Genomic DNA, 12,202 nt, shown 5'->3' with positions numbered 1-12,202 from the left:
ATGTCGCCATCGTAACGCGGAAGTGGGTCATTATAGACAAGGCCTTGCATACAATCCATGTCATTTCTGCTTGTTTTCTCCGGTAATCTTTCCAAAAAGAACATGCAGATCAAATACTGCTGCTATGGAACTTGTAGAAATGACTCTAGACATAACTTCATATGTTTCCCGAAACCAAAAACTCAGAGGAAAAAATGTGAAGAATAGATCAACTTGCGCTGACGTCCAAAAGACCAGTTTAACGGCAGCAAGATAAAACCATTCACATTTCATATGCCGTAAACATTTTGTTGCGGGCCAAGGTCCTACAGAGGACGAATACTGTAGGTAAGCCATTTTGTGATTTTTAATTATTTTTTAGCGTGGCGTTTTGCCGTGCTGCTTCTGTCTGACAATGAATGACCTGAAAAAAATTAAAATGGTATCTGACTGTCACTGTTACCTTTTCTGTTGTAAAAAAAAAAAACAACTTTAGTAAGGGGGAGTGTAAAAAAATTACAGATAAGATTTGTTATTAATTAAAAAATTAAAAGTGTTCGTTGGCTGTCACTGAGTAGCATTTGCGATCGCTACACAAAAATAGCAATGTAAATTGCCCCCAAGAACGGTCAGAGACGTAAGACAACCAGAGGATATAATATATAAGAAAGACAGGGCATATGGTGGTAAAGGATTGATTGTTGAAACGGGAGAAGGTCATGGTCAGTGGCGTAAGGCGATGCACACAAGAAAAAAGTGTTGATAAAAAAGCTAACTCTGTATCAGGTTGGCTCTTTTTCACATCTTTTTCGGCCCTTGACACTCATTTGTATTTTTTTCCTCATCTTTACCAGTGAATTTGGCACCAGGAACATCATTTTCAGACAGAATTGGTAGGTTTAGCTCAGTAAACATCTGGTTCGTACACTATTTCCATTCATTTACTATTGGGGACAATAGACGTATTGCTTGCGGTGCACCATTGGATGTCCGTCGCCGTCAATAGACCCTACTCACGTGACGTCACAGCCACGCCCCCGCGCCACATTGTCCGTATACTCGTCATGTTAATGCATTAGCGCTTCGTAAATTCCTCCTATTATGGCGTGTTTTTCTGCTCGTTAACATTAATAATCAAAATGGTGAAGTCGTGTGTGGCGGTCGGTTGCAAAAACAGAGAAGATAGACGGAGAGACTTGAATTTTTACCGTATTCCGAGAGACCCGAAGAGGAGACCGAGATTGACTGCTGCAATTCGACGAGAAAACTGGGCTCCAAACGACTACCACAGATTATGTATTAGTCATTTTATATCTGGTAAGATGCATTTAATATATATTTAGAGGGTTTTGGGCTGACAACCACAATTAAGATCATTGCTAGGCTAATCGCCGACAACATATACTCAGACGTTGTGAATGAACTACCTGAAAATATATAATTATAAGGGGATAATCAGACAGTTGTCATCCAATTAATTTACAATTTCACTATTGAGGTCAAAAGCCAAAAAATAAATTCAACTAGGGACAATCTGGAGTAGTGCTATCGCAGTTCATATTTATTACATATTATATATGTATGTAGTGAGAGTGCTATCGCTAAACCATATAAACATTAAAAGCCCTAGCTCCATTGACAAATGATATGAAATACATTAGACTTGACAGTGGATGTTAGCAAGAACAAAAGATTTTTAATTGAAAATTTCGTAACTCACCTTCCGAGCACAAGATTCCTGCCGAATTTTCGTGTACGAGGACCTGTTTCACCCAACCAGCAACGTAGCATTTATAAGCCTCCAAACTCTTAAAGTTTTTCAAACTTTCGTGAGAATAGGCTGATTTTGTGTGGACAAGATAGTTGTAAATATCGGGATAGCAGATGTCAGGCGAAGCCAGCGGGTCGAAAAACATCGATTTAGGCATCAAATACGGATCTGGCGCATGGATAAGCTTTTCCACGTAACGCCTTTTATGCAACGCATCCAATGAGTTTACAGCGTCAGATAACACCGGGGCTTCCATGAATTGCTCTATAACTTGCTCGACTAATTGAAAACAATGAGAATAGGTCTAAAAAATAGGTACAATATGGCGGCCGGAAACAGCGACACGCCCATTTTGTGACGTAGGTGAGTAGGGTCTATAGCAGTCAATGAGTTAACAGCAGAGGGCGCACAAGATCAAGCAGGTGTACCTAATAATACGACCAGTGAGAGAACATGAGAACATATTACACAATTAGCAGGCGATTAGCGATCTGACACACATACACACACGCGCACACGCACTAGGTAAATAGCACCCCTCCCCACTCGCCCTCCTGCCTGTGACGTCACAAGACTACAAGGAGCGCGTGCAGGGTTGAAGCAAGCCTCCACTGTGACATGACATCAACCACAGAAGCACAACCCCTCCAATTATCATGTTTTCCCCTCACTCTCTTTTAAGTAGACATTTAAAATGACATTTTTCACTTGGCACGAAGGTAATTGATTCTTAAGAAGGAGAGAGAGAGAGCGAGAGAAGTTTGGGATTTAAAAAGCACCAGCCACTTTCGTCTTTTCATGCCCTCAAGATGAACCGGACTGACGCGGACCTAAGCAGCCGAACCTTCCAGCACCGGTAAATACTTTTTGTTCCTTCCAACTTGCAACGTGACGTTTATGCGAGCGTTACTTCATTGCCGCTCAACTGCATCGTTATCCGAACCGGGTTCTATCTATGTTTTGCAGCCTGCCAGAACAGAAACATAGAACATATACACATACATAATATATATACAGCATATAGCTGTCGAAAAAAGAATGTTTTTGCTAAATTGGCTATAAATACAGCTGCATAGATCTTTGAAAAAAAAAAAAAAATTCAAGTGCTTAACTCAGTGTTTTTTAAATCAATAAGGTTGCTTCATCAGCAAACTAAACGTGACAAACAAGAAAATACAAATTTAAAAAAAAAAAAAAAAAAATTAAAAAAAAAAAAAAAAAAGCCTTTTACAAAACGCATTTTAAAGTTCCTGTTAAAAAGTACAGTTTATACATGAACATTTTCCAAACCTTATTTAGAAATTTAGTTGCACCATTCCAAGTGATTTCCTGGATTTTATTCCGCCACTTACTGTTTGAGAAGTGATTTTCATACAGATATTTGTTGTGATTGTGGTATTTTGATACAAATAAAAGAATATGATGTCATGTACATGCTCTTTCCCCAATGATCGAAAAATTGGAACTTTGCAGTTTATTTTTGTCAGACACCTGCAAAACCCAATGAATGTTATACAAAATATACAGTATATGAGTATGTACCGTATAGTGTGCAAAAGTATGCTCAACGTATAGTAGCGTGATTTATTTTCAAATTTTTGCACTCCCGTTTGAAAATTATATACATACAGTACAGACCAAACGTTTGGACACACCTCATTCAATGCAACACATTTGAAGGTTCCAAACGTATTGATAAAGCATTAAATCCCACTATTCAACCCTGAAAGGCATACCTGTGAAGTCAAAAACCATTTAAGGTGACTCCCTCCTGAAGCTCATCAAGAGAATGGCAAGAGTGGGCAAAAAAGTAATCTGAGCAAAGGGTGGCTACTTTGAAGATACTACAATATTATACATGTTTTTAGTTATTTCACCTTTTTTTTTCTAAGTATATAATTCTACACGTGTCCATTCAGTTTGATTGATAGATAGATAGATAGATAGATAGATAGATAGATAGATAGATAGATAGATAGATAGATAGATAGATAGATAGATAGATAGATAGATAGATAGATAGATAGATAGATAGATAGATAGATAGATAGATAGATAGATAGATAGATAGATAGATAGATAGATAGATAGATAGATAGATAGATAGATAGATAGATACGTGCACACACATAGATACAGCTGTACTTACTGTTTTTCATTTGATTATTTTCAATTGTATTTGTGTACTGTACATGGTGGAAAACACTCAGGTGACTTGGCGTTCCGCTCTGAGACCCCCAATTTGGCCAAATTTCAAAATTGTTCAATATGCATGTGTGATACATCGTTGGAAAGCTTAAATTCTCAATTTTCTGGGGGAGAAAATTTTTGAACAGGAAGGCATTTAAAAGAAAAAATGTTAAACCTCTAAACCCTAACTCGAGGTGAGAGCACGAGCTAGCATAATTAAAGATACCATAATTTTAACAAGATATTATCGCGTACTTACCTTGTTTCGATCCAAAAACTCGCATGTCTCACCGGGTGTCAAGACACAGCTGTGAATGGCCACAGCCGTACTTTGGGGTTTTTTTTATGGGTGAAACACGGTAATATAACAAGGGTCGCAATGCAGAAATCATAGACATTAAGGAGTGGTCGAGATTTACTTTTTCAAATATTTTTAAACTTTTTTTTTTCTTTGTTTGGATCGATTATCATCTAAAATATCAGGGAAAATACGACAGTAACTAAAAAAAATAAAATCAAGCGATAGTTATGAGGTAGATACCTGTGACCTATTCACAGACACTATTTTTTCATTGTGACATAAGATTAAAATATGCGAGTGAATCATTTTTGAAAGTCGTTTTTTTTTTTTTTTTTTTAACAAAATTAGACATCAATTAATGATTCTAAGCTAAAAATGAGAGACATTTTGAATAATAAACATAATTAATTGCCTTCTTTTTATGGCTGGGTTGAAACAAAAGCATTTGCGCTGTGTCTGTAAACAGGGGTCTCCAGGGTAAAACGGACAAATTAAAAATAGTTTGGGGGCTTAATGCGCCATGAAACTGCTATGGCAGCATATATAAATATTGATCTATCAAACACAACTTCTCTTTGCTTAAATACAGCAGTTTATTTTAAAGAGGGGTGCAAAAGCAGAAACTGCTTTTTCAGCCTTGTCTGTGTTTTCCGCCATAAACACTATAAATATATATGTCTGCATATTTGATTACTATTGAATTTGATTACCATTGATGGTGCAAGACATTCAATCCATTTGAACTGGGAGTTTGCATGACCACTTCCAGCCTCTTCCAGTTAAAATGAATTGGCCATCAATGGCAGACATTGATAAATGATGCCCTTTGAAAAAGCATTGGGGATTTTTTATGTTAGTTCATTCAAAAAACATATAAATGTTTTTCAAAATGAAAGAAGAAAAAAAAACCTTAATCAGCAGGCTTGACGTTTCGAGACGGGTGCTTGACTTGACTCTATTTGGAGTTAGTGTCACTAATCACTCTCTGCTACAGCTTAGTACTAATTAATGCAATATCAGTTCTAAGATCAAGATACGTAAATATTACAGTGAAAAGTACGATTGCCTTTTTTTTTTTTGCAGTATACATTCAACGATTCAAACTTGATTGATGCAAGGAAGAACACAAGTGAGTGAAAGCAAGGAATTTTCACCTTCGGTTCTTGAGATTTTGGGCTTTTATTTTCTAAAGCTTGATTGATTATATGACATTGTCTGAAATAAGATTGCTCCTAAGGCTGTGGCACATTGACGAGCATGTCATGTTATCGCTTTAACTGTTGACAAGGAATGTCATTTATAGTCTCGTCCCAATAAAATCACCCCAGGCTCTGACCCCAAGTTTGGGAACAACTGCTGCTTTAAATCAGATGAAGCCAGAGCGTGAACAAACTGCGGTGTCGTGTTCAGCCCATTTCTTGTCCATTCAGTGCATTAATCATTTGTCAGACACATTATTGGATTAGAGAGCACGTTTAATACTACATCTCTGACAAACAGATGTGCACCAACTTTAAATAAATATTTGAGGTTTATAAATGAGGTTTGCAGCAGTAGCAGATGGAATAAGACGGTTAAATATACACTAATCAGTGGCAACCGTGTTTGAATTGGAAGGTTAAGCATTGAATGATCATGTCAAATGGATTGGACGTCTATCACCTTCAATCTCAGTGAATAAGTTAAAGCACCAGTAACCCTTTCGGTAACAATGGTCACTACTGGACAGCTATTCAAAATGTATCATTAGCTTAACTCACACACTACAAGCCCAGGTCACAGAGTATGTGTTGTGGTAGTTAGTGAAAGAATGTAATTGATATTGAAAACAAACATTGACGGTAATTGATGTCCAATCCATTCCAGCTTCCAGCGTCATATTGGCGTCAATGGCAGCCAAAGATTTAAGTTTTGTGTGGTCACAAAATATTCATAGAACAAAACAAAACAAAAAAATAAAAGAAAATTTCCAGAATAAAATTACACACGTGCACACTTGAATTTATGTCTTTTTGTTGTTTTTTTTTCAATTCTTTACAATTTTTCAAATTACATTTTTTGAAGATTTAATTTTTTAAATTAATTTAATTTAAATTCAGAATTATTTATATATTTTTTTGCTTTTGGCCTTTTTATTTGTGTTGGGGTTTTTTTCTTCTTTTTTGTTTATTACATTTAAAAAAAAAAAAAAATCCAAAATTGATCCTTCAATTAATTGATTCATTTTATTTAAAATTATTCGGTTATTTTTTCATTACCCATCGAAAAATACATTCAAGTAACACTAATAATAAAGTCCTATCTCAAATGGGGGCCGAAAAATATATGAACTAGGGCTCTCAAACGATTAAAATTTTTAATCGAGTTAATTACAGCTTGAAAATTAATTAATCGTAATTAATCGCAATTAATCGCAATTCAAACCATCTATAAAATATGCCATATTTTTCTTTAAATTATTGTTGGAATGGAAAGATAAGACACAAGATGGATATATACATTCAACATACGGTACATAAGGACTGTATTTGTTTATTATAACAATAAATCAACAAGTTGGCATTAACATTATTAACATTCTGTTAAAGCGATCCATGGATAGAAAGACTTGTAGTTCTTAAAAGAAAAATGTTAGTACAAGTTATTGAAATGTTATATTAAAACCCCTCTAATGTTTTCGTTTTAATAACATTTGTAAAATTTTCAATCAAAAAATAAACTAGTAGCCCGCCATTGTTGATGTCAATAATTACTTACACAATGCTCATGGGTGCTGAAGCCTATAAAATCAGTCGCACCCAAGCGCCAGCAGAGGGCGGCAAAACTCCATAAAACACAACAAGTGAGCGTTTCACCGTACTGTCATTTAAATCTGTCTGAGCGGGTCATCTGCGTTAATTGCGTCAAATATTTTAACGTGATTAATTTAAAAAATTAATTAACGCCCGTTAACGCGATAATTTTGACAGCCCTAATTTTTTTGCTTTTGGCCTATTTATTTGTGTTTTTTTTTCTTCTTTTTTGTTTATTACATTTTAAATAATTGTTTTTTTTTTTATTTTTCAAAAATGGATCCCTCAATTAATTGATTCATTTTATTTCAAATTATTCGGTTATTTTTTCATTACCCATCGAAAAATACATTCAAGTAACACTAATAATAAAGTTCGATCTCAAACGGGGGCCACAAAATATATGAACGTAATAACATTTAAGAAAAAAAATAATTATTTGTGCATCAAAGGGTTAAGTGATTATTAGTACATTCTAAAACCTTTAATTTTCAGTTGTTTTCCAAACTAGATTAAATGCTGTACCTTATTAATCTTTCTTTAAAACTCTCAGAAGACCTCAATTGAGGACACACGGCGTTAAATTCACATTGCCTGTAATTGCCGTTTTAATAGTCCGGTAGCGTTTTGACTGCTAATTGAACGGCATCACAAAGTGTACAAGAACAACACGGGCACTTTCATCTCATCAGACCCATAAAGCATGCAAATATATTTGACGCAACTATTGAAGATGCAAAGAGATGCGTTAGTACTACGCCTTTCCGTGCGCTTCATGAATGAGTGATGCTTGTGTGCATGTTTTCTTGAGTGGCCATCAGCAAACGCATTCAGAGCATGTCATTGTATGAGCGCCACCATGCATATGAAATAAACACAGGAGCTCTTTAAGTGTCATTTTACCTCCGATCAGCTATTTCCATTGCAGTCCTCTATTACGTGAAAGTGAGATAGATTTGGCAGGTGACACTACCAATGACATGTTTGCCTGATGAATTGCGTTTCTCAGTTGTTCCTTAGTTTCAACCGCCAAAGGAACATTAGAAAAACACCTCCCAACCCTCCCAACACATAAGTAACAGAGTAAAAATGACAACAAACCCTTAAAGACATGCACATGTGGAAGGAGTATATGTGGAGGCACAATGCCGACAATGGCCAATATGGGTTCCAGTGTTGTTAATTTTACTTTAAAAAAGTAATTAATTACAGTTACAAATTACTTCTCCCAAAAAATAATTGCGTTAGTAACTCAATTACCTGAATTTAAGAGTAATTAGTTACTTGGCAAAGTAACTAGTGATAATTTTCATTTTTCTCAAAAAAAAAAAAAAAATGCGTTGCTATGTGTGGAAGTCATTTAAAGTTGTGAATCAACCGTTAAAGTTGTTAAAATTGCTCCCGCTATTGCATTAGTTCCCTTCTGTCTACTTTCAACACGTGTAAGTTTTAAAACTGTTTCATCATTTAAAGAAAGATTTAAGTCAAGATTTTGCCGATTTAGGACCATTTTAGATTAAAAAAAAAAAAAAGTAGGTTCGCTAGGAAGGATCTCTACAACAGAGCCTTCCTGAGAGGTCTACTGCTTTAAGATGGCGGCTGTTTACTAACGCATGTAGTCCTTAAAACATGTTGCCAATGCAGCCGTGTCTATCATTTGCATCTAGTTCTATAATATGTGATATCTAACGTATCATGTGGGCGTAGTTTGAAGGCTATGGCTACAGTCAGGTATTATTGGAGCCACCTAGCATCGCGTTTGCAACGGCGTCTTCCCCACTCCTGCTCTGCTCTCTCGTCTCCGTGAGTCCGTCTCTCTGACATTTTTTTATTCAACCAACTTAATAACGCATAGAAACGCACCCCTTTCCCGCCTCAGTAACGGTAACGGCATTGCCAAGCTGAGAAAAGTAATTAATTAAATTACTCACTACTGAAAAAAATAACGCCGTTAGTAACGCCGTTATACTGTAACGCCGTTATTAACAACACTGATGGGTTCTCACATTCATTGTTGGTTACCCGGCAATATTCTATATTATATTCTTTTTGTAAAACGATTTTTATAGAAATAAAAGTACCGTAGGCATCCCGAAAAGTGATTAATTGCCCTTTCAATATCAGGTTTTGGACAGTAACCCAGTTATGCAAGGTTGAGTTCCAAAACCTGAGTATGCTTCATGTTTCACTTTTTCTCCCAAGTTAAGCCTTTTCTAAAAGTTATACAAGGCTGTGGCGGATGCTGGTGTTTCAATGAGTGGAAGCTCAAAGTGTGTCCGCCTGTGAGTGCTTTGCGAAAGAAACCAGATTTCCAAAAGTCAAGTCTCCAAGCATAAACAGCTAGAATAAAAAAATAAATAAATAAATAATTTAAAAAAAAACAAATAGAAATAGAAGCTCAATTTTTCGCAAGTCGTTTTTAATAAAGCAAGTGTCGCTAGGATGATTATGTGAGTCTCCGGTTTAACTCAGAACAACGAAATGAAAATTGAAAAATGCCTCTTGTAGATGTTTATTCGACAAGATCACTGATTCGCTCATTTCGCTGTCAATCAAAGAGGGATTCAACCTCAGGCAGATCATCTAATGCAGTGTTTTTCAACCTTTTCTGTGTCACGGCACGTTTTTACATTGGGAAAAATCTCGCGGCACACCACAAACCAAAAATGTTCCAAAATTACTTTCTGTACAGTATATTTAATTATGAAATAATTTCTCAATATAAATATTGAGTAAGTATAAATTTATACTTAGTGTGAAACTTGAGCCCGTATGGATGTACACAAAGCCGATATCCTTGCAGGAATCTTAGTCAACAGCCCTTAGTCGCTCTCTGTTTTTATTTTTTAGAGCAGTTAGGCTTGAAAAGCTCAGAATTGTCAGACGGGGACTTTAAAAATGTCTTTAGTCACAATGGTTTTGCAGGCAGGTAGAATTGCCTCTTTTTAGATTCAGCAACAAGTTTAGCAACAAGGTAACTGGCTTTGAGGGCTTTCTCATTTACCTTTGTAGTGTTTCTCAAAAAAGTTGCCTTTTTTTTCTCTCGGTTTTCATGGAGGCAAACAAAATAGTCAATCGACTCGGTTTGAAACGAAAGCAAATGCAACTGCTCGCGTCACGTTCAAGAACTGCTCGGATTTTTAGCCATCAGCTACCTTGCTGTCATCAACAATGTGTTGGAATAAAACACAGGGGGAGGATTGACGGTCTCAAATATAGATGAAATGGAAAGGACACTTGCGTGTATATTGACACTTGAAGACTCTAATCAAGTGATGTACAGTAGACGTGCTGGGGTCCACATTTTCGCGGACAGCAAGATAGCTGATGGCTAAAAATCTGAGCAGTTCTTGAACGCGACACGAGCAATACATTGCTCATTTGCACACCACCGCAAGCTTCTACCTACTCCTCCTTTCCTACTGCAACTTGTAAGGCGTGGTAAGTAGGATGCGTGCATAAAAGTAACTAAAAGGGGAGAAGCTTCCACTTATGCACACATCACAAAAATATAATAATAAATCCACCTTGACCACTCGTCACTCGGGAGCTCAGCGGTTCGCACACACGCGTTCGAAGAACTCCAACATAAAAGTAAGCAGTAACAGAAGAAGAACATATTCTATGTAAATATAGCAGCGCCATCGCGTGGTGGATTTCAGGAGCAACACTGTTACAAACTCCGCTTGACGACGTAAAAAGAACAACAATAAAAAAATGCAATATTGGATAACTTCTTGCGCCACACCTGACGATCTCTCACGGCACACTAGTGTGCCACGGCACACCGGTTGAAAAACACTGATCTAATGATCATGCAGAAAAGCAGAGCATACAGGCCAGCCAAGCCCCGCCCACTGCCCATAGACCCCTCAGGGACGCACAGCGTCCGATAGGTGAAATACACCCAGCCTTTAGCCAGTGTCTTGTCTTGTTTCGCTGTAGTGCAGTACTTCTTAAATTGTGGGACGCGACAGCAAAGAGCTATGCCAGGGTGGCGCATGCAACCTCGGGGAAACATACCTTTTTGCCGTACAAGAATAGAGTGTACTTGCACACCCACTCAGTAGGTGGCAGTAGCGCTCTCATTTTCAGAGTGTGCGCAGTATTTTCGAGCAGAATAAGAGCACACAGAAAAGAATACATTAGGAGACAAGGAAAGACCAGTCTGTTTATTGTGTGTAAAAATGTTTGCAGCGGACACCGGGAAGCCACATTAATTAAGACATCACTTAAAGACAATACACCCCGATCACATAAAAAGCCGCTTGATTGTTTTTCAGCGAAAACCTGTTGAATATTGCCAGCAATCGTCCCTATTTGTCAATGTTACAGCAGTAAACTACATGCACTGTTAGCATGCTCAGTGCAAAATAACCCCACACCATAGCAAAGAAGCTGATACTGCCTGCAGCAAAAACTAAAAACTGTCCCTCTGTCCAATGACACTGTCATTAAATTTGAATTTATTATTATTGATTGATTTTATTAGTTTTTTTTTTTTTTTATGTATCAAATTGTCAAAACCTTGAGCGTATCTTTACAGTTACAGACTAAACAATGTTAATAAAGTCCGTATTGGTCAGAATATAATAAGGTCTTTTTTGCATTGAAATAAGACTGAAAAAGCGGGGGTCGTCCTATATTTGCGGCCTAGACATTATACCCATTCACAACGCTAGATGGCGCCAGATATCATTGAAGCGATGTTCTGTCATGAAAGATCTCAGCTACTCTCAAGTTTAACCAGTTTGCATTATTTTATTGCAATGTTTTTCCATATTCAGATTTGTTTCAAGACTACAGTTACAGTTAGACTTCATTTTGATGGTTAATGCAGTTATTGCCATTTTGTTGTTTTATCACAATAGATTGGTTTATATACATTTCAAAAACCAGAAGCCATTCATTTATGAATGTGATTGCACTTTAGTTTGGATATTTAAATGTTCAGATATTAAGATTTGAATGAAGCAAAATAACATGCTTTTTCTCTCAAATATATTGTTATAATCATTTGTTTCAGATGTACTGTAATTATTTTCTGTATAAAAATTAAATTGGTGTTCAAAAAGTCTTTTTTTCAAACTTGAGTCTTGAAAAAGAGGGGGTCGTTTTATAATCAGGGCCGTCCAGGGATTAAAGTGGCTAGAATTTCTTGCCGGAACT

General features: G+C 36.6%; 1 protein-coding gene across 4 annotated transcripts in view; it reads left to right on the top strand.

Moving 5' to 3' along the window:
- Positions 1 to 2,330: 2,330 nt before the first annotated feature.
- Positions 2,331 to 12,202, top strand: part of gcgra (glucagon receptor a) — a 98,780-nt gene continuing 88,908 nt past the window's right edge. For 3 of the 4 annotated variants that reach the window (XM_057860642.1, XM_057860641.1, XM_057860639.1), the window contains exon 1: positions 2,332 to 2,606. The gene's annotated coding sequence lies outside the window, so the exon portion shown is untranslated. Of the gene's footprint in view, positions 2,607 to 12,202 lie in introns of all 4 variants that reach the window. The other variant, XM_057860644.1, reaches the window with a different exon arrangement.

This window comes from Corythoichthys intestinalis, chromosome 16, assembly GCF_030265065.1.
Source record: "Corythoichthys intestinalis isolate RoL2023-P3 chromosome 16, ASM3026506v1, whole genome shotgun sequence".
In the NCBI taxonomy this organism is placed as follows: domain Eukaryota; kingdom Metazoa; phylum Chordata; class Actinopteri; order Syngnathiformes; family Syngnathidae; genus Corythoichthys; species Corythoichthys intestinalis.
The sequence above is the reverse complement of the archived record's forward strand: the minus strand, read 5'-3'. Positions and strand labels throughout refer to the sequence as shown.